The 22,553-nt window shown below is 36.9% G+C and overlaps 1 protein-coding gene and 1 long non-coding RNA gene across 7 annotated transcripts in view; one reads left to right on the top strand and one right to left on the bottom strand.

Annotated features, from left to right (window-relative positions):
* LOC136257330 (uncharacterized) overlaps nt 1-22,553 on the top strand; it is a 118,127-nt gene that overhangs the window by 37,626 nt on the left and 57,948 nt on the right. The gene's annotated exons all lie outside the window — the stretch shown is intronic.
* Nucleotides 17,316-22,344, bottom strand: LOC136248659 (uncharacterized). Its single transcript, XR_010697793.1, has 3 exons — nt 22,173-22,344; nt 18,004-18,378; nt 17,316-17,942 (listed from the first exon to the last, which is right to left on the bottom strand). It is a non-coding gene; the product is annotated as an uncharacterized lncRNA (long non-coding RNA).

The raw sequence follows: 22,553 nt of genomic DNA, 5'->3' as shown, positions 1-22,553 counted from the left end.
TGACCTCACCCCTTATTGTTCTACACCCCTTGGTTGACTAGAAATACTCTAATAGAACCGTCACTCTAATACAATGGCATAGATTATAGCTAGAGAGAGATAATCTATAACAATGGAACCCCTCTTAATGGACACCCCTGAATGGCTGACAGCCTCTTTATAATGGACAATTAATAAAGCCCCAAACGGAACTTCCAATACGTACCTGTGTGTATTAATGCTCCCTCAATGGACACTCATATCAGACAATTCAATGTATTTTAATGTCATTCAGCTATAGTATGAAAAATGCACTGTTTTTTCAATTAGAATTTTAAAAATAAAACTGATTGTACAAAAACCTGTTAATTTTAGCAACTTTTATATGCTCACCTGTATAGCACGTATATCGTATAGGGGGTGGGTGGGTGGGAGGGTGCGGAGGGGAGGGGTGGTGGGCCGCCCACGCACAAGAAGTGGTTGACAGTGAAAAAACAGTCTAGAAGTACCATACACCTGTTTAAATATATACGTTCTTTGATATTGTATATGCATTAGTTTGCCAGTGATAGTTATAAACGGCGAAAAGTATGTAATGAATTGCCCGCCCATGCCCAATTTGCGCCTTTGTTAAAATGGCCTTGCTCAAAGAAGATTAAATGTCTATGACATAGTTTTCTGTATAAATACTTTGGTTTGTTTATCATGCTGTAATATTGTGCTGCTATGTTATGCTATAATAATATTAATGCTTATATTATTTAATGATGTTTGTTTCTATTACTTAGTGCACGGTGGGAGGTTGAAGCATCCATGATGATGATTGGGCAATGTGCAAATAAGGTGAGTGTATGCTTTGTAAAAAAAGCCCACGTAGCTGTACAGGGCTCATCTTCTGTACAGATCAGCTTTTGTATAGTCTTTCATTATTTTATTTTCCCTAGGGGTAGCCAACACCCACGCATAATACAGAAATGGTGTACCAGAGGGGTTGCCAATGCCCACGTAAAGCACACAAATGGTGTGTACGAGATTCCCAATCTTTATGTATTTTTAAAAGCATTTAGTGAGATTGCTAACTAGTAACTACCTGAGTGTACGGTTGTTGATCTACATCTTGTTCTAGTTATTCATGATCGATCATTGTCTGCTTTGTTTTTAAACTTACTTTCTCCATTATTTTTACATGATTTTGGATGTAGGATTTGGTTTCTAATATATTTGTGTATTTCTGATTGGATTTCTTACATAGCATACAAGAGTCCCAAGGCATTGGCTACCCCTCGCTTTTTACCAAAAGCCAGTTCATCTCTAGTTGACAAAGATAGTCTGACCATCTAATTATGATATTACAATCTAAATTAAATTTTTAATCACAGATACGTACACATTTCCCTTGTTGCTATATGTGACGCACCACAAAATTAACCAATGTAAACAACCATTACCATACCTTGTAGTGTTTTATTTTTATGTGAATATGTAGTGAAGTGTGTGTGTAGTGTGTGTGCTTGTGTGTGTGTGTGTGTGTGTGTGTGTGTGTGTGTGTGTGTGTGTGTGTGTGTGTGTGTGTGTGTGTGTGTAGTGTGTGTAGTGTGTGTGTGGTGTGTGTGTAGTGTGTGTGTAGTGTGTGTGTGTGTGTGGTGTGTGTGTAGTGTGTGTGTGTGTGTGTGTGTAGTGTGTGTGTAGTGTGTGTGTGTGTGTGTGTGTGTGTGTAGTGTGTGTGTAGTGTGTGTGTGTGTAGTGTGTGCATGATAAAGATTTTTTTTAATTCACCAATTTAAATGTGACTGTTTTTTCCACAGGTTTATATGTTGGAGAACTGCAAACAACTAACTTGAAATTTTTATAATGACCATTTTTTAAAAATATTTATTTGATTACATGTACAAAATACAAAGATGTATCATGTGATCAAAAAAGTTATTAGCATGATGTACAAGGACTATTGACCATTGAAAAGTTGATGAATTAAACATTCAAGAACGGAATGCTTCTCCATTGCAACTCACCCACGCAATATAGCGCACGCGTCACTAATAATCAGTGCTCAGCCGGGGTATGTGACTATTGGATTAATTGAGATGGTGATTTTTATAAAATTATTTGTACCGTGTAAAACGTTCGTCACGAACGGTATAGCTAGCTGAAGTATTCAAGAAAGGATAGATCTAGCCTGGTATAACCTGGATTTGTTAAAAAGTTTGCGCCTGGATTGTTGGGGTGAGCCAATATTTTCATTGCCAATGGTTCTATGTGTAATGTTAAACCCCCTACTTTGTACCATGAAGAAGGCCGTATTAAGCTGTTACATTTTACGTGAAAGTAGATGTCATACTGGCCATTCCTGCTAGAACCTGGGAAAGGTTTAAAAGTTATCTGACGCTCCATAACAGAGCCTTGAAAACTTGCTTCCAGTGTAGACGCGTGTATCTTGTCAATTAAAAAAAAATTATTAAAAGTCACTTATATTAATTGTTGGATATGTGCACAATTCCCTGACATGGGAAGCACTGCAGTATAGCTAACACCTCGCTAATTGCGGAAACAAGTAACAAAGGTTCACTGTGATAAAAGAGGGATATAAGATGGTATTTCCAGTGGCTTATTGAATACAAAAAAGCTTGATATAACCTGTATTATACTAACAATCTCATGTAAGACTTCAGTTAATGTGTTAAATATACTGAAACCATATATGCGATGGTATAGTGTGGGCATTATATTAGATATAAGCTATTTGAGGTAATGTGGTAAATAAACTGAAACCATATATGCAATAGTATAGTATGGATTATACTAAAGTATAAAATGAGTATAATACAGGATTTATATTAAGGCTTATTTGTATTCAATAAGCCACTGGAAATACCATATTATATCCCACTTTTTGCACAAAGGTTCTTTACTACATCATTTGATGCAGACAGCACTGTCTCTGTATTGCCTATTCTATACAAATTTGTGTTAAGTGAGAGATAAAGCGCTGAAGTTCCGAGAAGCCATATGAATACATATAAAAGCACTGCTGTTAATGTTCTTACCCAGGTGCCAGGTCTTCTGAAATAGTAAGAATAAACTACATTACATGATAAACTACATAATCTGTATAGCCAACCATCTTGATTACTAATCGAATATGGAGTAACCCGGACAAACCTTTATGGGAGCATGCATAAAATTTTGTGGTGCCTAATTGTCTGGATAGTGTAGTAGAGGCCACACACCATGTTCAATAATACCACTTCTGTTGCTATTGAACTAATCATATCTGCATGGTTCACATGGTACCATAACCCATCTTGCTCCACCACTTGGTCTGGTCTCATGCATTAAAACTGATTATTTTATAATTTTAGAAACCCCTTAAATAAGGACACCTACATATAAAGGACATATTTCATTTCCCCAATGGTGTCCATCTTAGTAGGGTTCCACTGTACAACAGTCATGTATGATAAGTTACACTGTAACTAGCTGTGCTACAACAAAAAACTAAAGCAAACTAGTATTTTGTTTTAAAATGAAGTATAGGGATCTATGCAATGAAACAAGAGATGAATGATGGTATTACAGCATAGCTCGGTGGGCAAGTCCAAACTTTGGCACATGAGCGATAATTTTGTTCAATGACAAAGTAGTGACTTTTCCACAAGACTAAATGTCCAGTAGGGACATTTTTAAATTAAAATGCTAGTATCAAGACACACGGTAATGTGTCGTGCGGCCCAAGAAGCTGGCGCGTAACATCCGTGAGTATATTGACAGGAAGAAAGAAAACGCAATTTTTGCACCTCCGTAGCTCTGTGCTGCCTTGATGAAACAAGACGATTTTTGCTGTGGACACTCCCTCCACTTTCAGCACTCCACATTCCAAATTAGAGCGAAATCGCTTCTAGCGTTCCCGAGATATGCGACTTCAAAAATTGGCTTAGTTTCTTCGTTTTATTTTTCTTCTTATTTTCTTCCTCTTTTCGCACACTTACAAAAACTGCTATAAAACGCGAACGCTATATCCGAGTGCCTTGAAATTTGTCACACAGAAGGGGGTATAAAGGCGCATCTCTGTACCAACTTTGGCTAGGATACGATAAACAGGAAAAGAGTTATGATCGATTATTCACGAAAAATAACACCTGGAATATGTTGTCACGCCTACAGGGTAAACCGCGTATGGGAAGAAGCTGAAAATCAGTGAGGTGAATAGGTTAACTATTGAACCTCAAACCTTTTGTGGTTTGAAAGAAATCGAGCTAAAAACCAGGAAGATACAACAAAAAAACCAACAGTGTGTAACAAATACGCAATCGAGATTAGCTAATAAAAAACGACTACTTGCCACGCCTACCAGATAAACCGCTTTATTTATTTATTTATTTATTTATTTATTTATTTATTTATTTATTTATTGTTAATCAGCAGGACCCTCCAGGGGTATAATGCTGATGTGCAATTACATGTGTACAATTTCAATTAGTTACTTAACCGCTATGGGGAATGCTATGAAAATCGCTGTATAGAAGGAGTAATCATCTTAGAAAGGCTCTTCAATGGGGTAGAAGAATCAGACTTAAAGCCACGGAGTTATAACACGAAATCCAACTTGGTGCAGCAAGTGCGAGATCGAGATACTCTAATAGAGCAGTCACCCTAATAGAGCAGTCACCCTGAAGAGAATTCAACAGATCAGCTAGAAACAAGTAACCTGTATAGAGATCAGCTAGAAACAAGTCACCCTGTAGAGAGATCAACTACAAACAATTCACCCTGTAGAGAGATCAGCCAGAAAAATTTACCTTATATAGGGAGTTCATGCAACTATGGAAAGGGATAGTTCAGCTAGAAGAAATCACCTTGTAGAATTCAGCTACAAAGAAACTACCATGTAGAGAGTTCAACTACAAAACAAATCGCCCTGTAGAGAGATCAATAGAAGAAGTTATCTTGTAGAGAGTTCAACTACAAAGAAACCATCATGTAGAAAGTTCAGCTACAAACTAGTGACCTTGTAGAGAAAAGAAGTTACCTTATAAAGAGTTCAGCTACAGAGAAACTATCATGTAGAGAGTTCAGCTGCAAACAAATCACATGTAGAGAGTTCAGCTACGTACAAGCAAATCTCCCTGTAGAGAGATCAGCTAGACAAAGTTTCTATGTAGAGAGTTCAGCTACAAACAAATCATCCTGTAGAAAGATCAGCTAGAAGAAGTTACCTTGTGGAGAGTACAGCTACAAATAAACCATATTGTAGAGAGTTCAGCTGCAAACAAATCACCTATAGAGAGTTCAGCTACAAACAAATCTTCCTGTAGAGAGATCAGCTAGAAGAAGTTAGCTTGTAGAGAGTTCAGCTACAAACAAATCACCCTGTAGAAAGATCAGCTAGAAGGAGTCACCTTGTAGAGAGTTCAGCTACAAACTAGTGACCTTGTAGAGACATCAGCTAAAATAAATTACCTTGTACAGAGTTCAGCTACAAAGAAACCATCATGTAGAGAGTTCAGCTGCAAACAAATCACCTGTAGAGAGTTCAGCTACAAACAAATCTCCCTGTAGAGAGATCAGCTAGAAGAAGTTACCTTGTGCAGAGTTCAGCTTCAAAGAAACCATCATGTAGAGAGTTCAGCTACAAACAAATCTCCCTGTAGAGAGATCAACTAGAAGAAGTTTCCTTGTAGAGAGTTCAGCTACACAGAAACCATCATGTAGAGAGTTCAGCTGCAAACAAATCACCTGTAGAGAGTTCAGCTACAAACAAATAACCCTGTAGAAAGATCAGCTAGAAGAAGTCACCTTGTAGAGAGTTCAGTTACAAAGAAACCATCATGTAGAGAGTTCAGCTGCAAACAAATCACCTGTAGAGAGCTCAGCTACAAACAAATCTCCCTGTAGAGAGATCAGCTAGAAGAAGTCACCTTGTAAAGAGTTCAGTTACAAAGAAACCATCATGTAGAGAGTTCAGCTGCAAATAAATCACCTGTAGAGAGTTCAGCTACAAATAAATCTCCCTGTAGAGAGATCAGCTAGAAGAAGTCACCTTGTAGAGAGTGCAGCTACAAAGAACCATCATGTGGAGAGTTCAGCTGCAAACAAATCACCTGTAAAGAGTTCAGCTACAAACAAATCTCCCTGTAGAGAGATCAGCTAGAAGAAGTTTCCTTGTAGTGAGTTCAGCTACAAACAAATCAATAGTATTGGAACTTAAGAATTCGGCGGCATCGACTCTACCCGATGGTGTTACTATTGCCAGGCGTTCAACAACATCCTTGGCAAATGACTTTGGGGACATAGGCTTCTTCTTGGGGGTCTCACCGATGATATCTGCAGACATATCCAGGAGACTACCATCCATGTCTTCAATAATGCTACTTGTGTGGTGGAGAGAAAAAAATGTAAATAATAAAATGTTTAATTTTAATGCTGTAGTAAGTCAAGATATGTGTTAAGAGGTGATTGGTGAGAGAGAAGATGGTAGACGGAACTCTATGACATTGTTCAGAATTCCAGGAGACTCTGACAATGGTATTGTCAATAGTTAGGTAACTAAGAACTTAATACTAGTATTGGAACTTAAGAATTCGGCGGCATCGACTCTACCTGATGGTGTTACTATTGCCAGGTGTTCAACAACGTCCTTGGCAAATGATTTCGGAGACATAGGCTTCTTCCTGGGGGTCTCACCGATGATATCTGCAGACATATCCAGGAGACTACCATCCATGCTTCAATAATACTACTTGTGTGGTGGAGAGGAAAAAAATGTAAATAATAAAATGTTTAATTTTAATGCTGTAGTAAATCAAGATATGTGTTAAGAGGTGATTGGTGAGAGAGAAGATGGTAGACGGAACTCTGTGACGTTGTTCAGAATTCCAGGAGACTCTGACAATAGTATTGTCAATAGTCAGGTAACTAAGAACTTAATACTAGTCTGTATTTTACTTGTACGGGGGGAACAACTGTTGGACACTACTCACGTGAACACACACAAAAATACTAAAGTAGCTACAGTAAAATTCGTTCGCCTTGATTGGAGGAGTTCTTGGCAGAGGCGTAGCTAAGGGGGGGCAAGGGGGGGCATTTGCCCCCCCCATCACTAAATAATTTTTTTTAAAACCTTCGTCACAAGTTTACCAGTATTACACTGACACGCAAATGACTGTAAATTATGTACACTACTACGCGGTATCACCAGGTGTTGCTAGTGAATGCGCACACACCAACATTCAACTCGCTCGAGAATCCATCGAACGAAAATATTAGAGACATACTTCTATATTTAGCCTAGATTACTCGCGTGATAGAACATTTTTGAATCTAAAAAGAGTAACCTGCTTCTCCGCGGCAGGAGTCACAACTCACAAGCGACAAAGGAGGCCAGATGACGCTACGAACGTACTGCCTACGAGGTGATAAAATGTTAGCTAAATAAATTTACCAAGTTTATTTTATCGAGTCGATCACACTGGACCTTTGTACGTACGGCAGTGCAGTCTTTTTTACTTTGTCAGTCAGTCAGGTGGATCAGTCAAGCTTACAAGTTCTGCTAGCAAGACAGGTGGGATTTCGTGCAATACATGGCATTTGAATTTCGCCGAGTGAAGTGAGTGAATACGTCATCTTGTCAGCAGTGTGCTAGGACTGCAGCACAGGCTGTGGCTAACGTAAAGTAACTTGTATTTGCACTAAAGTATTAACTCTACCGGACTGTGGATGAATTTGTTGGAGTACAGTTGTGGCACATGCGATGATGCTCGACGAATATAGCTACCTCGATTGGAAGCAGTCAGTACTGAAAAAGTTACGTAGCTAGTTATTTCATAGATATTAGAGTAAGCTGTAATAATACAACACCGTATGTTGGCTAGCCCACCATTGGGTCATTAGCCTTTTTTTGCAATCATGAATGATTTTGAGTGTTTCGTGGGGGGGGGGGCATGCGTGCCCCTCCATCACCTTCCGTGCCCCTCCATCACCTTCTGGCTAGCTACGCCCCTGGTTCTTGGAATAAAAAGGCTAAAGTAAGTATAAGTTTAGAACAGACTGTAGTAAATAGCACACAGACAGTAACGTTCGCACTGCTGGCGTCTATTTTGAGTCCCCAACTTCCTAGATCGCGAAGCTTGCCCTCTCATGATTACACTGGTTGTGAAGGCAACCTTTGGGCCTCCAACCATTGATAACAGTTATTTAAAATCCACGACCCTCATTGGCTACACAATACACTCACTTAGTTACACTTTAAAATACGCTGATTTAGTTGCTTCTTCTTTCGCTGCGACCACACAGGACCGACTAACTGTGGTAGTGACTTACGGCTTATTCCGGGTTATTCTCCTTAAAAGGTACAGTAGACAGTAGTTATTCATTTATTTAATACAAAGCTTTCCTCCTCTTTAGCACCAGCAAATGTTGTTTCGAGATTGAACTTTTGGAAAACCCCTTGGCTAGTCCCACGAAGTACTACTGAATAATGTACGCACGCCGCCATTTAAGTGCTACGTATTAAAGGTTAAAAAAAATGTTAATGAATAAAATCATAGATGATAAAATTAATTGAACAAAACACTTTTTTCTGATAATACACAGTATGTCACCAGTTAAGACAAAACAAAGTCAGTACAGCAGTTATGTCACTAAAGGAAAAGTATAACATGCCATGAGGTAAGAAAAACTTCACTCCAACATTTGCGCACAGCTCCATGCAATCTGTTTCTTATTTTCTGCCCTAAGAACGTTGTCACCTGACGAAGCTATAGAAGCAGAAGTGCATTGTGACTGCTATAAAGTTCTTAGTTACCTGACTATTGACAATACCATTGTCAGAGTCTACCGGAATTCTAAATGTCTTTACAGATCTAGAGTTCCTCTTTTGTCTTCAATTTACTCTCTGTACCAATATAATATAATATAAACAAGTTTATTTGCATATAAACTAGCTTTTGATATTTTATTTCCATAAGTAGAAACTACGAGGACTTGTATGCCTCCAGTCTCCTGGATGAGTTCACCGATGTGATCACAAAGACACCATCTAAACTGAAATCTTGACAGTCATTTCCCAAGGATACTGAATATACCTTGGGTCTGTAACCATTTAATCAGGTAGAGTCGATGCCACTGAACCATATTATTCAAATACTGTGACTAGTATTAAGTTCTTAGTTACCTGACTATTGACAATACTATTGTCAGAGTCTCCTGGAATTCTGAACAATGTCACAGAGTTCCGTATACCATCTTTTCTCTCACCAATCACCTCTTAACACATATCTTGGCTTACTACAGCATTAAAATTAAACATTAATTTTTATTATTTACATTTTTTTTCTCTCCACCACACAAGTAGCATTATTGAAGACATGGATGGTAGTCTCCTGGATATGTCTGCAGATATCATCGGTGAGACCCCCAAGAAGAAGCCTATGTCTCCAAAGTCATTTGCCAAGGACGTTGTTGAACGCCTGACAATAGTAACACCATCAGGTAGCGTCGATGCCGCCAAATTCTTAAGTTCCAATACTTACAAAAACTGCTATATATACTTACAAAAACTGCTGATACTCAGCCTTGTCTGTAGGAAGAGGACTAAGAATACTGCTACTTATATATATAAGTACAATGCTGTAGCTAAACCTAAGCCTTTTAAGGTGATGGTTACTGTACAGTACAGGTGTCTTAGATAATGTTCCTACATGCACTGCATTGCATATTCAGCTTAGTACATTGTGAATAAATTTATACTACAAGTATAGTGGAAATTTAATATCCATCAAGCATCCTGTGATACCGTAACTTCCCTAGACTTACTCACTCCTTGTCTAGTTACAATTTTTGATGTGTGTTAATATATTCATATACTCTAAAAGAATAGTCAACACACAAGCATAATAATTTTGGTTTAAAGCATAATTTTATCACAAATAGGCTTAACATTTGTATAAGTATGATAGACTATTTTCAAAGCATATTTTTCTCCTAAGGAGCAATAGACTTTAGGGAAGCTATCTTTGCTCTGCTCAATTACACCTTTGCATAATACAATGACTAACACTCAAAGAATTGTTATTGTATTGGTTACATAAATACAGGAACAGTATATACACAATAATAATTTAATGTCTAATTAATTGGCATACAACTATATGTACTGTAAGGTACAAGAGTTCATATAAGCATTGCATTTCCCTTGATCTGAAGGGTTCTTTGGATTAAGTGTCCATTCTTTAATAATTGTATTATCATCTGTAACATTAATTCCTTGACTTTTCGTCAGCACTAAGATTACTCTGTATCATTTTAACACTAAGATCGTAACATGTTTTGCTGGCTTCGAGATCAAATTGAAGATACCCTGTGTCCTGTTGAGCACAACATGAAATAAAACAAATCATAAGGTTCTACATTTCCTTACTTCAATATCTTGGTGGATACTACCCTGTAGCAATAATTATTGTCAAGCTAGTCTGAATTTTAACGAGATGATATGTAGTGTTATCACTACAATCAATTTTTCCACTGTTGATAATTGAATGCTCGACTTGCAGTAGTTTTTTGAATGCCATTGCAGCTTCATAATTGTGTGAGTTGGTACAGCTATTATTTTTCTTTAGGATTATGAAAATATCATCATCCTGGAAAGTATTGTTAGCATTATAATAATTATGTATATTGTGCTTAATACACTTATGCATATTGACATCATAAGTACACATAGCTAGCTACTGATACTGTACATGCTCCCAAGTTAATTTATCTTTGACATGCAGTAGAGCTGGTATAAATCTTGTTTCTTACCTCAGCTAATTTTTGAATACTCATCTTAATATCGTCAGCTGCACAATCAAAACATGTTAGGCTTTTGTTTTCTGGTTCTGGTATCTTGGAGCATTCATTAGATTGTCGTTTCACAGGAGCACTTTGGATTGCAAATATTAAAGACATTATAAGTGCCAACAGCAATGATGTACACATTTTGTTCTATTACAGCTATTTTATAGCCATGGTAAGATAGACAAACTGTTTACACTATTCCGCATGACTTACCTATACATCCTTTTAGCATAATATCCCCAAAAGATTTTAGATCAGTTCATGTTTAATTTCTCCTTAATATGAATATTAAATAGTTTTGTACTTTATTATTGTATTTTTGCAATGTCTTTGATGACCATGCAATCTGTTGTTATTAGACAAATGTCTTGTAAAGGACATCACCCTGAAGATGGTGTTTCACAATAAACCCATTTTAATGGTGAAAATACAAAGGACATAAAGTGATGTGATGTTCATTCTTGTAAGGATACTTTGATTTCAGGAGATGAGGTTATAAAACGTGTCTCACTTCATTTGTGACCGGGACTGTGATAATAGGGCATGTGGGCACACGATTTTTGCCTACTTTTTCACATTTTCATTGCTCATAACATTTTGTACCATTATGCTAAGGTAATGCAATTTTGAGCATCTAGTCAGAATATTATTGGCTTTATTGTGCAAGTAACAGAATGCAAATATTCTTTTCCAGTACTGAGATATGACCTGTAGAGTGATGGGGTGTAGTTTATGCCCACATGCCCTGTTTTTGTAGGCCCGGTTACATTTATTGTTACCATTTATTTAGTTAAAACTTTCATGAACCAGCAGTGAGCATGAAGGTCCTACTGTTCCAATGTGTGAAAAGTAATAACTAAACAACTTGAATGCCTCGTTTATGCTATGCTAATTGTTGGATTTTTTTGTATATGGAAGTAATTATGAGAGTAAATCTGTGTAACTGTAGATGGAATATACTGCAGGTACTTTTCAGTTAGTGAATTAATACACTTGTGTACGCATGCTCAATATTTACATCTTCTCTTTTATGAATTCTCTCTAAACACAGTTCAGTAGAACAACAAAACGCTTAGAAAATGAAATCCAAGATGCATCATATCCTATTCATCAGTTAATTCATATAATGATTAAATCTATTTGTTTATAGGTAAAATTTTACTTGCATGACAATTGTCATGTAATGTAGCTAATAATATTGTAATATACTTTCCTTCAACAATACAAGCTGACTTACATCAGCTGAAAACAACTACATTATTTATCCTACTGAACTTGTCTTACAAAACTAATTGGGTTTCATGAAAGGGGGCACTGACATCATTATGGAAAAACACTATTACAACAAAAGGATTGCACAAAATTAATATGGAAAAACAAGGTATACAGATGACTATTCACTCGATGAAAAAGGATGCTCGGCTGCGTAACAAGAGGAATGCAATCTAGTGAATGTAGCACTTACTCTACAGTAAAATCTTGTATACAAACCCACAATTTTAACAATTATATTCTCAAACTTGAAACCAATTAATCACATAACCCAACAGTCAGCTTTATAGTACATGAACAAGACCATGTTATTGATTGCTTAGCATGTTTGAGAAAAGCATCAAAGTGCTGGGGTTTTGGACAAGTATTTGACAGTTTTCTCTAAGACTAATTATATGATCTGCTAGAATTGCTAGCTACATCAGTCAACTGGAATTGTGTGTGAGTGGAAGTCAAATTTATTCAAATATGGTGATACACAATTACACAGCGACTTCCTTAATTATTGTATATAACTTTATCTCTCAAAATACTATTTATCTACACAGTTTTATGAAAATGACACGTAAAAATGTCAAGTTTACGGGATCCATATTCCTATTACAGTATAATTATGTACAATAGCTAAATTGTGTTACAATGCTTCAAATTCATAAAAACTGTATATAATATGATTGTGAGGAACCTTCTGTCGGTTACAAATACCTTATAAAAGATAGCATACATTCACAAGAGCTTAGGTAAGCGGATATGTATGGTAGTGAGTATTTGTTGGAAAGTGGACAGTAAAAACCATCTATGGTGTTGTAACATAACAACTTTCATGTCAGGTTATACAATAACATAATAACAGTGCTGTAATAATATAGTTATGTATTGTTTAAACTACAATACATGTACACATACACACACGTACTATCAATGATATGTTAACTACAAAATATTAAGAGCATTATGTCTACGTCTAATCACTGTTTTTATTTCATACTTCCATGTGCAAAATTACCATGTGTTATCTTTAAGGGAAATTACTTTTTAGGTTTTTCTGGCTTTGAATAAGTTTGTGTTATCCCCAACTCCCCCAACACATGTCAAAGGATATTCATTGATAAGTGTTCTCATAGAAACAGGTAATGAGTTACTAAAGGCATGAAACAGAGTTTTTGTGATACACACACACACACATATAGAGTTATTTTATGCATACTGAATGTGTGTGTGTACCCCACACACGGCGAGTCAACCTGCCTACTCCACTGACACTTACCACACAAGTCATCTCTTCATTGTTTAGACATTTGTTGGTTCAGCCATGAGACTGTAAATCACACCATACTTCAAAACATATAATGGCAAATTTCTTTAGTATTGATCATCTGTAGTCGATAACCAAATCTCTGTTCTTTACAATATATTTAAGGTCGTTTGTATGACAGCTAGTATTACAAGTGTTACATATAGTGAATAATGGCATCACTTTGTTATTACTGTATAATGCTAATTGACTCACAATACATATACATTTTGTGAGCCAGTTGAATATTATCGTTTTCAATCAAAAATTAGTATCAATTTCAATCTCAGAAGAAAATTTTCTGGTGGGGGCATGTTCCCAGATTCCCTTGGATAGAGAGTGCTCAGCATGCAGAGTGTGTTTCACACACTGTACAGCTAGTTGTATTAAATAGTTGTCTACACACTCACTGTTAGCACTACCCTTCTGAAATCCTAGATCTACCCCTGATAGTCACAGTAAGGTACAGATTGTATGGATACATAGTCTACTTGTCACTATCATGTGTACATCCTGAATGTCAGGATAGTTCAGGGTTCTCATTAATAATTTTATTAAGATTAAAATTTAATAATTCTGTACTGCGTTATATATACGTGTGTGTGTGTGTGCGTGCGTGCGTGCGTGCGTGCGTGCGTGCGTGCGTGCGTGCGTGCGTGCGTGCGTGCGTGCGTGCGTGCGTGCGTGCGTGCGTGCGTGCGTGCGTGCGTGCGTGCGTGCGTGTGTGTGTGATTACCATAATATATGGTTTATAGCTACAGGGCCATGGATGACAGATGTCTGATAAAAGACAGTATAACCTATATGTTTTAACATAACTGCCATAAAGTAATGTGTTTCTGATAAACCCACGAATCTTTTAGGGTGAACTTTTTGAAAAGGCTCAAAATTATGTGATGGTTTTTCATTTATGTATTCTTGAACAAGTTAATGATAGCTACTAGATGAAGTTAGCAATACTGTATTCATTTGTGTTGTATTGTGCTCCTATACTATGCTTGTAGTTACAGCTATCATGAACCAGCAGTGAGCATGACTGTCCTGGCATTAAAGTTTTTACTTTTCCAATAATGTGAAAAGTAAGTACTAATAAGCCAAGTCTTGTTCATGCAATGTTCATATTGGATTTTTATATACCTTAGTAGCTGTAAGAATTCAAACTTATACAAATTAAATGAATAATGGAGATATGGAGATATACATACACCCTATAACCAGATGGAATCCACCATAGGTACTTTGAGTTAGTGAATGAATACACTTGATGACTATGCATGCATACTCGTTACTTGCATTCCCTCTTGTATGAATTCCATTTTAACACTGCTCAGTAGAACAACAAAACTCTTAGTAAATGAACTCAAACATGCATTGCATTCTGTTATTACCATTAATCAACTGAATCATAAAATGATTAAACATATTCTTTATACTTTAGGTACACTCTCTTGTGGTCCTATGGATACATGTGTAGATGGAATTGGCAATGAGAAAGCATCCTGACCACCTGGCAGACTCCTGTAAGCATTCAAGCATTATTTGGATGGCTGCAGGTTTGAGACTGTCCAGGTATATACAGTCATAGATTTTTTTATCCTTTCTCCACCTTTTCAAAGATACTTTATATACCAAATTTATACAGGCTGTGAGACCAGGTGTCCTACAGACCTTCAGCATTTGTCTGGTAAAGCCTTAATTAATATAAACTTTCTAGTCAAAAATTGTTGTCAATTTCAATCTCAGAAGAAATTTTCCAGTTGAGGCATGCCACCAGATCCCCATGCATCTGCATGCTCAGTGTGTTTTACCTATATACTTTTAACCAGTATTCACTTTTCTTATCCATGGAATATAAATGCCCCTGTTGGCACCTCCCCCTCTTTCTGAAATCCTAGAGCCATCCCTGATAGCTATAGTATATATGGTATTAGTAGAGTGGCTAAGTGAAAAAATTGTTCACATTTTGATAAAAGCACCAAACTTAGTAATTCATACTATTTCATATTAGATATAGTGCCATTAAAATTATCTATCGTATCATGCTCAAAGAACCAGAAAAGTAAAATCAGTAGAAAATGTATTGGGGAGGCCATAAAGTGCTCTGAGCTGGCTCAATAGTGTTATACGGAAAATTTGCATCTGAATGGACAAGCAAGGGAAGTTCATATCTAAAGGCTGGTCAAGGAAGGTGTCCATCCAGGTCATTAGCTAGCCAAGTTTAGAAGCACGGGGAGTCATGGTGTATGAAGCCATAGGTGTGTAATACATTATCTCTATCTGGCCATATCTGAACTTTTAACACTGAAATATTGGCTGCATTAGAAGTGTTTAAAAACAGGTTATTATACCACACTTTATAAAAGATTTTCTGATTAGCTACACCTTACACCTGTAAATTTGAGATACATTCATGCTATTTAAGCAAAAATATATTTTTGAGATGTACTTGTTACTTGTATGGTTTCCTGAGTAGCAGGAAATGGGTTTATAACCTAGTTTTAAAGTTTCAATATATGCCCTAAGGCAATGATTTTGATGTGGCACCATATCTCAAGTGATTTAATATACCTTATTCAAACTTCCCCAGAAATTTTGTGCTTTTATCATAAGTAAATGATTTCCGAATTTGTTGCTTAGCTGCTCAACTACGTATATAATTGTGTGGATACATAGTCTCATTGGCATTACCCTGCATGACTATGCATCCTTTAATAAATATCCCCAACAGATTTTCAGGTTAGTTCAGAATTTTCATTAATATGAATAATAATTGACATTAAATAATTCTTAAATAATATTAATTTTGTTATGACCCTATATAATCTATTGTTACTGGGTTACAGATGACAGATGTCTCTTAAAGACAGTAACCTAAGTATAAGCTGACATGAATTGTGCTCCTATACAACCATGAATTATTTATGGTGAAAAGACACAAAATTATGTGGTGGTCTTGCATTCTCGAACAATTTGAAATTTAGCTAAGTGTACAATTATGTCTCAATTAATGTTGTATTGTGTTCCAGTACTATGCTTGTAGTTACAACTCGTGAACCGGATGACTGTCCTAGCTTTCAAATGTTTACTGTTCCAATGTGAAAAGTAGGCACTAATAAGCTAAGTCATGTTCACGCAATGCTCAAGCTGGATTTGTATACTTGAGTAGTTTTAAGAATTCAAAATTCAGGAGTATTGAAATGTACACGTACATACATACTGTAACTAAATGGAATCCACCGTAGGCAGTTAGTGAATGAATATACTTGACAAATGTGACTGGGCCTGCAAAAATAGGGCATGTGATTGCACAAAATTTGCCTACTTTTTCAAACTTTCATGACTCATAATTTTTTTATGCTAGTAGTTATCACATGACCACGTAATTTTCAGCACTTTTTACAGGATGCACATATTCCACCATGTTACTAAGATATGACTTAATCTGTGATGTGGTGTACTCTGTGCCCACATGCTCTTTTTAGCATGCCCGATCACAAATATGCATGCATAACTTTATGTGCATCCTCTCTTCTATGAATTCTCTTTTAATAGAACAACAAAACTCTTAGTAAATGAACACAAACATAATTCCAACATGCATTGCATTCTGCTAATCAACTGAATCATATAATGATTAAACATATTAATTTTCTTTATACTGTAGGTACATATGAAATTGATTGAAAATGATACACAAAAGAGCTGTACAGAACAATTGGAATACAATTGCTCAAGAATTTTCTTTTAATTAATGGCTTGTTGCAACTGATAATAGAGGTGCTCAGAGTAAGGTGTCAGCATCTTCAGGTACTGTATGTAGGTTGATGGCAGGATGCTACTACCGTGGTCAAACATTATAAACTTATTCATGCAATAAAGGTTAATTCAAGGTAGTAGTTAGTTCACTTAGAGCTATTATACTAAACCTATGATTATAGGGATAAAATCCACAGGTTGATGGTAGCCCATAAACACTTCTCTAGCCAGAACCTGATACTTAGATGCCATCTCATTCTCCTTCTCCGACACATTCATATTGGCACAACAGGTACTGTAGTCAGAATAATGTAAATTAAAAACATTATGATGTCAAGTCAGCTGAATAGTCTCTTCCCTGGAATGGCAAAATTACGATAAGGAATCTTGTTAATTTAGCCTGATATACAGTACTCTGGTACACAGGCATTGGCCTTGCACAGCCAGGATATATAGCGCTTTTGGATTCACTGTGAAGAGAATCCACCTGCAATGTTAACACTCTCTGAGCAAGCCCAGATCATAAACTTGCCATGCAATCAGCTGTGAGGTAAAAAGTGGGAAACAAGTAGTTAGCAAACTGATAGCAAATCTTCACCAGTGGGTCCTGGGAAGTCAGTAGATAGTAGGACAACATCACAACATGTAGAGATTTTCAATATTGACAATATTCCATAGCCTCCAACATGGTGGGGTAAATACATAAAGCCACTCATGATCAATGGTAGCACAAGGGTGGTGACTGTTAGCAACAGTAATGATCTTACATAACATCATATCAACTTGAGCAACACCAAATCTGTCCATTCTGCAACACCAAATCCATAATATGATAGTAGGGGAATGCAAAATACATTAGTTGCCATTACCTTTTAAACCACCAACAAAGGAGAGACCTCAACACCAATGGAATATCTTGCCTAACTATGCACTTACTCTCATAATGCTGAATACCACCTGTTTCAGGTAGCCTCAAGCAGTGGTATGTCTGGCTATTCCATCTCGCCTATCTCATCAATGAAAGAAAACACAGCATCAGTCAATACAGGCTTACCTCACATCATATAGTGTCTCAAAACCTAATATTATTCCTTTACTGTATTCATCAGGTACTGCAAACAGATGTAAACAATTTGGTGTCATCAAATCATATCAAGTATCCAAAGTCAACAGTGGAAGATATCTTGTTTCCTTTCAGATTGTCCAATAGGTAATTCAAGGATTTCAGCAACGAACAAAACATACTATTAGGATATGAGTAGGTCATGTTTAACACAAAACTGACAATATTACAATATTATAGTGACATGGATTAGGTTATCTAAAATTAATGGGTTCAGAAAATTGCACGCATCAGACACTGAGCATCCTGAAATAATATTATTCATAGGATAAATATTCATTCAAATCTGATATTCATAGTATCCTAAGTGGAAATGAGGCATCTTGAATCAGGGGCGTAGCCAGGGGGGTTCAAAAGGTTCGGACGAACCCCCTTTTCAGAGTTAAGTTTTTTAAATCATGATACTGGTTAACTAGAACTGAATTAACTTACACAAATCCACTGAAATGGGTAGCTACAGGTCTTCAGGCAGAGGAATTCAAGTACCTCTACTCGCTATTGCGAATGAATTTATAAGAATACACATGTTTACACGTGTACACGTGTAGGGCAGAACCCCCCTTTTGGAAATCCTGCCTACGCCCCTGTGAATATATTCATTTGATATTAACGGAGACTTATATCACTTTAATATGAATGCAGGTGGATGCATTGTGCACAGGTTACCATAAGGGTAGGGTGTCTTCAATTAGGTAGTTGTACTACAGAACTCTTGAAGTGATGTATTTCACATTATTAACGCTAGTAAACTTTCTTGTATTCTTCAGTAGTATAGTTATAATTGCTATGTTGACTATAATGTATATATGTATAATTATAGTGGGCAGATTACATGTTTGTCAATTTAACAGTTATTGGTGAGATCTATGTAACCCCAAAACAAGTAGCCTAAGGGTATTGTTCTTATCAACCCAAAGGCTGAGAGTTAAGACAAGGTATTGACAACAAACGAGTTCAGGTATGGGTTAACTAGCTCCTCTTCCACACTTTGGAGCACTTGAATTCGTTATCTCCACAATTAACCAGACTTACTTTTGTAGGCCCAGTAGAAAATAGTTATTGATTGCACTATTAGTGTATCTCAAAACGTTTGTTCCAAAGCAATGGGACTTGAGCTACTGTACCATATTTGGTAATATATTTCTTCACAAAAAGATAAATCAAAACACACGGTAGTGTGTCGTGCGGCCCAAGAAGCCGGCGTGCCACCCGTGAGTATATTAACAGGAAGAAAGAAAACGCAATTTTCACACCTATGTAGCTCTGTGATCCCTTATCCGATTGGAACCAAATTTGCTAGAGAGGTGCCGGCCAGCAAAGGGAGTCTACACACCAAATGTGAATAAAATCGCTCCAGCCATTTCCGAGATACGAGCGAACAAAATTTCGTTTTAATTTCTCTTCTTCATTTCGCAAAATTCGCAAAATTCGCCATAAAACACGAATTCGTGCTCGGAACGGGCTGAAATTTGGCACACTTAAAGGGCTCATTACGGCGGATCTCCGTACCAACATTGGTAGGAATCCGATGAACATTCACGGAGGTATTACCGATTATTTGCGTAAAATAAGGTCAAAGGTCTGTCACGCCTACAGGGTAAACCCCTTGGAGGAATCAGTTGAAAATTGATATGTAGATGGAGCAACCATCGTAGGAGTGCCTTTTTGTGGTTTGAAAGGAATCGGGATAAAGACCATGGAGATATGACACAAAAGCCGACCTGTGTCAAAATTACGCGATCGATATTTATGAATAAAAATACTATTAGTTGTCGTGTCTATCAGGCAAACCGCTTAGAACAATGAGCTGAAAATCAGTGTGTAGCTGGAATAATCATCATAGAAAGTCCTTGCAGTAGTACAGAAGAATCGGATTACAAACCACTGAGTTATGATTCTAAAGGCAACTACGTGTAGCAAATGCGAGATCGAGATACTCAAATAGAACAGTCACCCTAATAGAGCATTCAGCTACGTTTATAACTTACTCCATTACAGAATTATATTACATTGCAGGATATTCTGTACGGAATTCAGCTACAAACAGTTAATCTGATAAACAATTCAGTTACATGCAAGTCACCCTGTAGAGAGTTCATCTAGAAACAAGTCACCCTGTATCAGCTAGAAGAAGTCACCTTGTAGAGAGTTCAGCTACAAAGAAACCATCATGTAGAGAGTTCAGCTGCAAACCAATCACAACTCAGCTACAAACAAACATGCCCTGTAAAAAGATCAGCTAGAAGAAGTTACCTTGTAGAGAGTTCAGCTACAAAGAAATCACCATGCAGAGAGTTAAGCTGCGAACAAATCACCCAGTAGAAAGCTCAGCTATGAACAGATCACTCTGTTGAGAGTTCAGTTAGGAAAAAGTAATCCTGTAGAGAGATCAGCTAGAAGTATCACTTTGTAGAAAGTTCAGCTACAAACAAATCATCTGTAGAGAGTTCAGCTACAAACAAATCACCCTGCAGAGAGATCAGCTAGAAGAAGTCACCTTGTAGAGAGTTCAGCTATAAAGAAACCACCATGTAGAAAGTTCAGCTGCAAACAAATCCCCTGTAGAGAGTTCAGCTAGAAACAAGTCACCCTGTAGAGAGATCAGCTAGAAACAAGTCATCCTGTAGAGAGTTCAGCTAGAAGAAGTCACATTGTAGAGAGTTCAGCTACAAAGAAACTACCATGTAGAGAGTTCAGCTGCAAACAAATCACCCTGTAGAGAACTCAGCTACGAATAAATCGCCCTGTAGAAAGATCAGCTAGAAGAAGTTACCTTGTAGGGAGTTCAGCTACGAACAGATCACCCTGTATAGAGAGTTCAGCTACAAACAAATCACCCTGTAGAGAGTTCAGTTACAAAGAAACCACCATGTAGAGAGTTCAGCTGCAAAAAAATCAATCACTCTGTAGAGAGTTCAGCTAGAAGAAGTCACCTTGTAAAGAGTTCAGCTGCAAATAAATCACCCTGTAGAGAATTCAGCTACAAACAAATCACCCTGTAGAAAGATCAGCTAGAAGAAGTTACCTTGTAGTAGAGATTTCCAACTAAATTAAATAATTAACATTCAATGCATTCATTGGTATGAGAAATTTATAATATTGTGCTACTTTTCAGGGTCATTTTAGTGCTAACCCCACCCCAATTGGTGGTTTCTATCAAAAGATATAAGCAAAAGAAGTCGACAGTGTGTTGATTTTTGTGTACAGTATTTTCAATGCTTTTTACATGTATCGCATGGCACCAAACACAATATTCAAAGTATCATAAATCTAGATAGGAAACTAATAATGATATGAACTTTTCACCACATAACTATTTTATGGAGAACAGCATATGAGCTGGGTAAAAACCTCTCACGAGTGACCACTTCTTTGTAGACTGACCACTCAGAATATTACATGAATAAAGCAAGTGATTCACAAATAAAACTGTGTGTATTGTGTAATGCTAAGTATACACAGGTACCTAATGCATTTTCAAGGATAACTAACTAGAAAAATCAGTAATAATATAACATGGTAAGTAATGGCATCACAAGTCACAATTAACAAATACTTCAGAAACATGACGATCAGATAACAAAATGTAAGACCAATATTATTATTAAATAGGTTTGTTCGGACACTGTTCAGCTTTGTTTGTCACATTGTAAGCACTAAGTATAATAATTATTATATAACACAATGACATCACTATACTACAAAGAGAAATTATATATAGTTTCTGACCAAAATTACAATCACTGAAGCTATCATAAAATGGATCAAAACAGCAGTAAATACACCAGAATATAACATCAGGTAAGTGTGAAGCCATGTTAGGGTGTTATCACATGCCAGTCTCCACTTTTGAAAAGATTATGCTCAACCTTGAACATCGTATTGTAATTCCGTGCAAGACAACGAAGTGCTCACCTTCAAACTATACTTGCATCGATGCAGAGGGATGCCTTGAAGCCCAGGGTGATTGTAATGCTGAATTATGAGCAGCGTTAGATGGCGATTTACCTTTAGAAGGGCCATATTTTCGTCGTAATCCAACGTCAATCGTCCTCCAATCAAAAAACACACGGCGAAACCGAAATCAGCATTATATTATACGGTTTGCCCATGCCCAAGAACACTTTCTTCGTCCTCATCTGCCACAGATTCACGCGGAAACACTTGGAAACTTTGGCTATCACCGGTGCCGTATTCATCCAATTTAGAATTACGTACGCAATTGTTTGTATGGGATTCCTATTGGGATTTTTATTTCTCAAACTTTGATTTGACATATTTCAATAAATACCGCAT

Source organism: Dysidea avara, chromosome 1 (assembly GCF_963678975.1).
Source record: "Dysidea avara chromosome 1, odDysAvar1.4, whole genome shotgun sequence".
Taxonomy (NCBI): Eukaryota; Metazoa; Porifera; class Demospongiae; order Dictyoceratida; family Dysideidae; genus Dysidea; species Dysidea avara.
The sequence above is the reverse complement of the archived record's forward strand: the minus strand, read 5'-3'. Positions and strand labels throughout refer to the sequence as shown.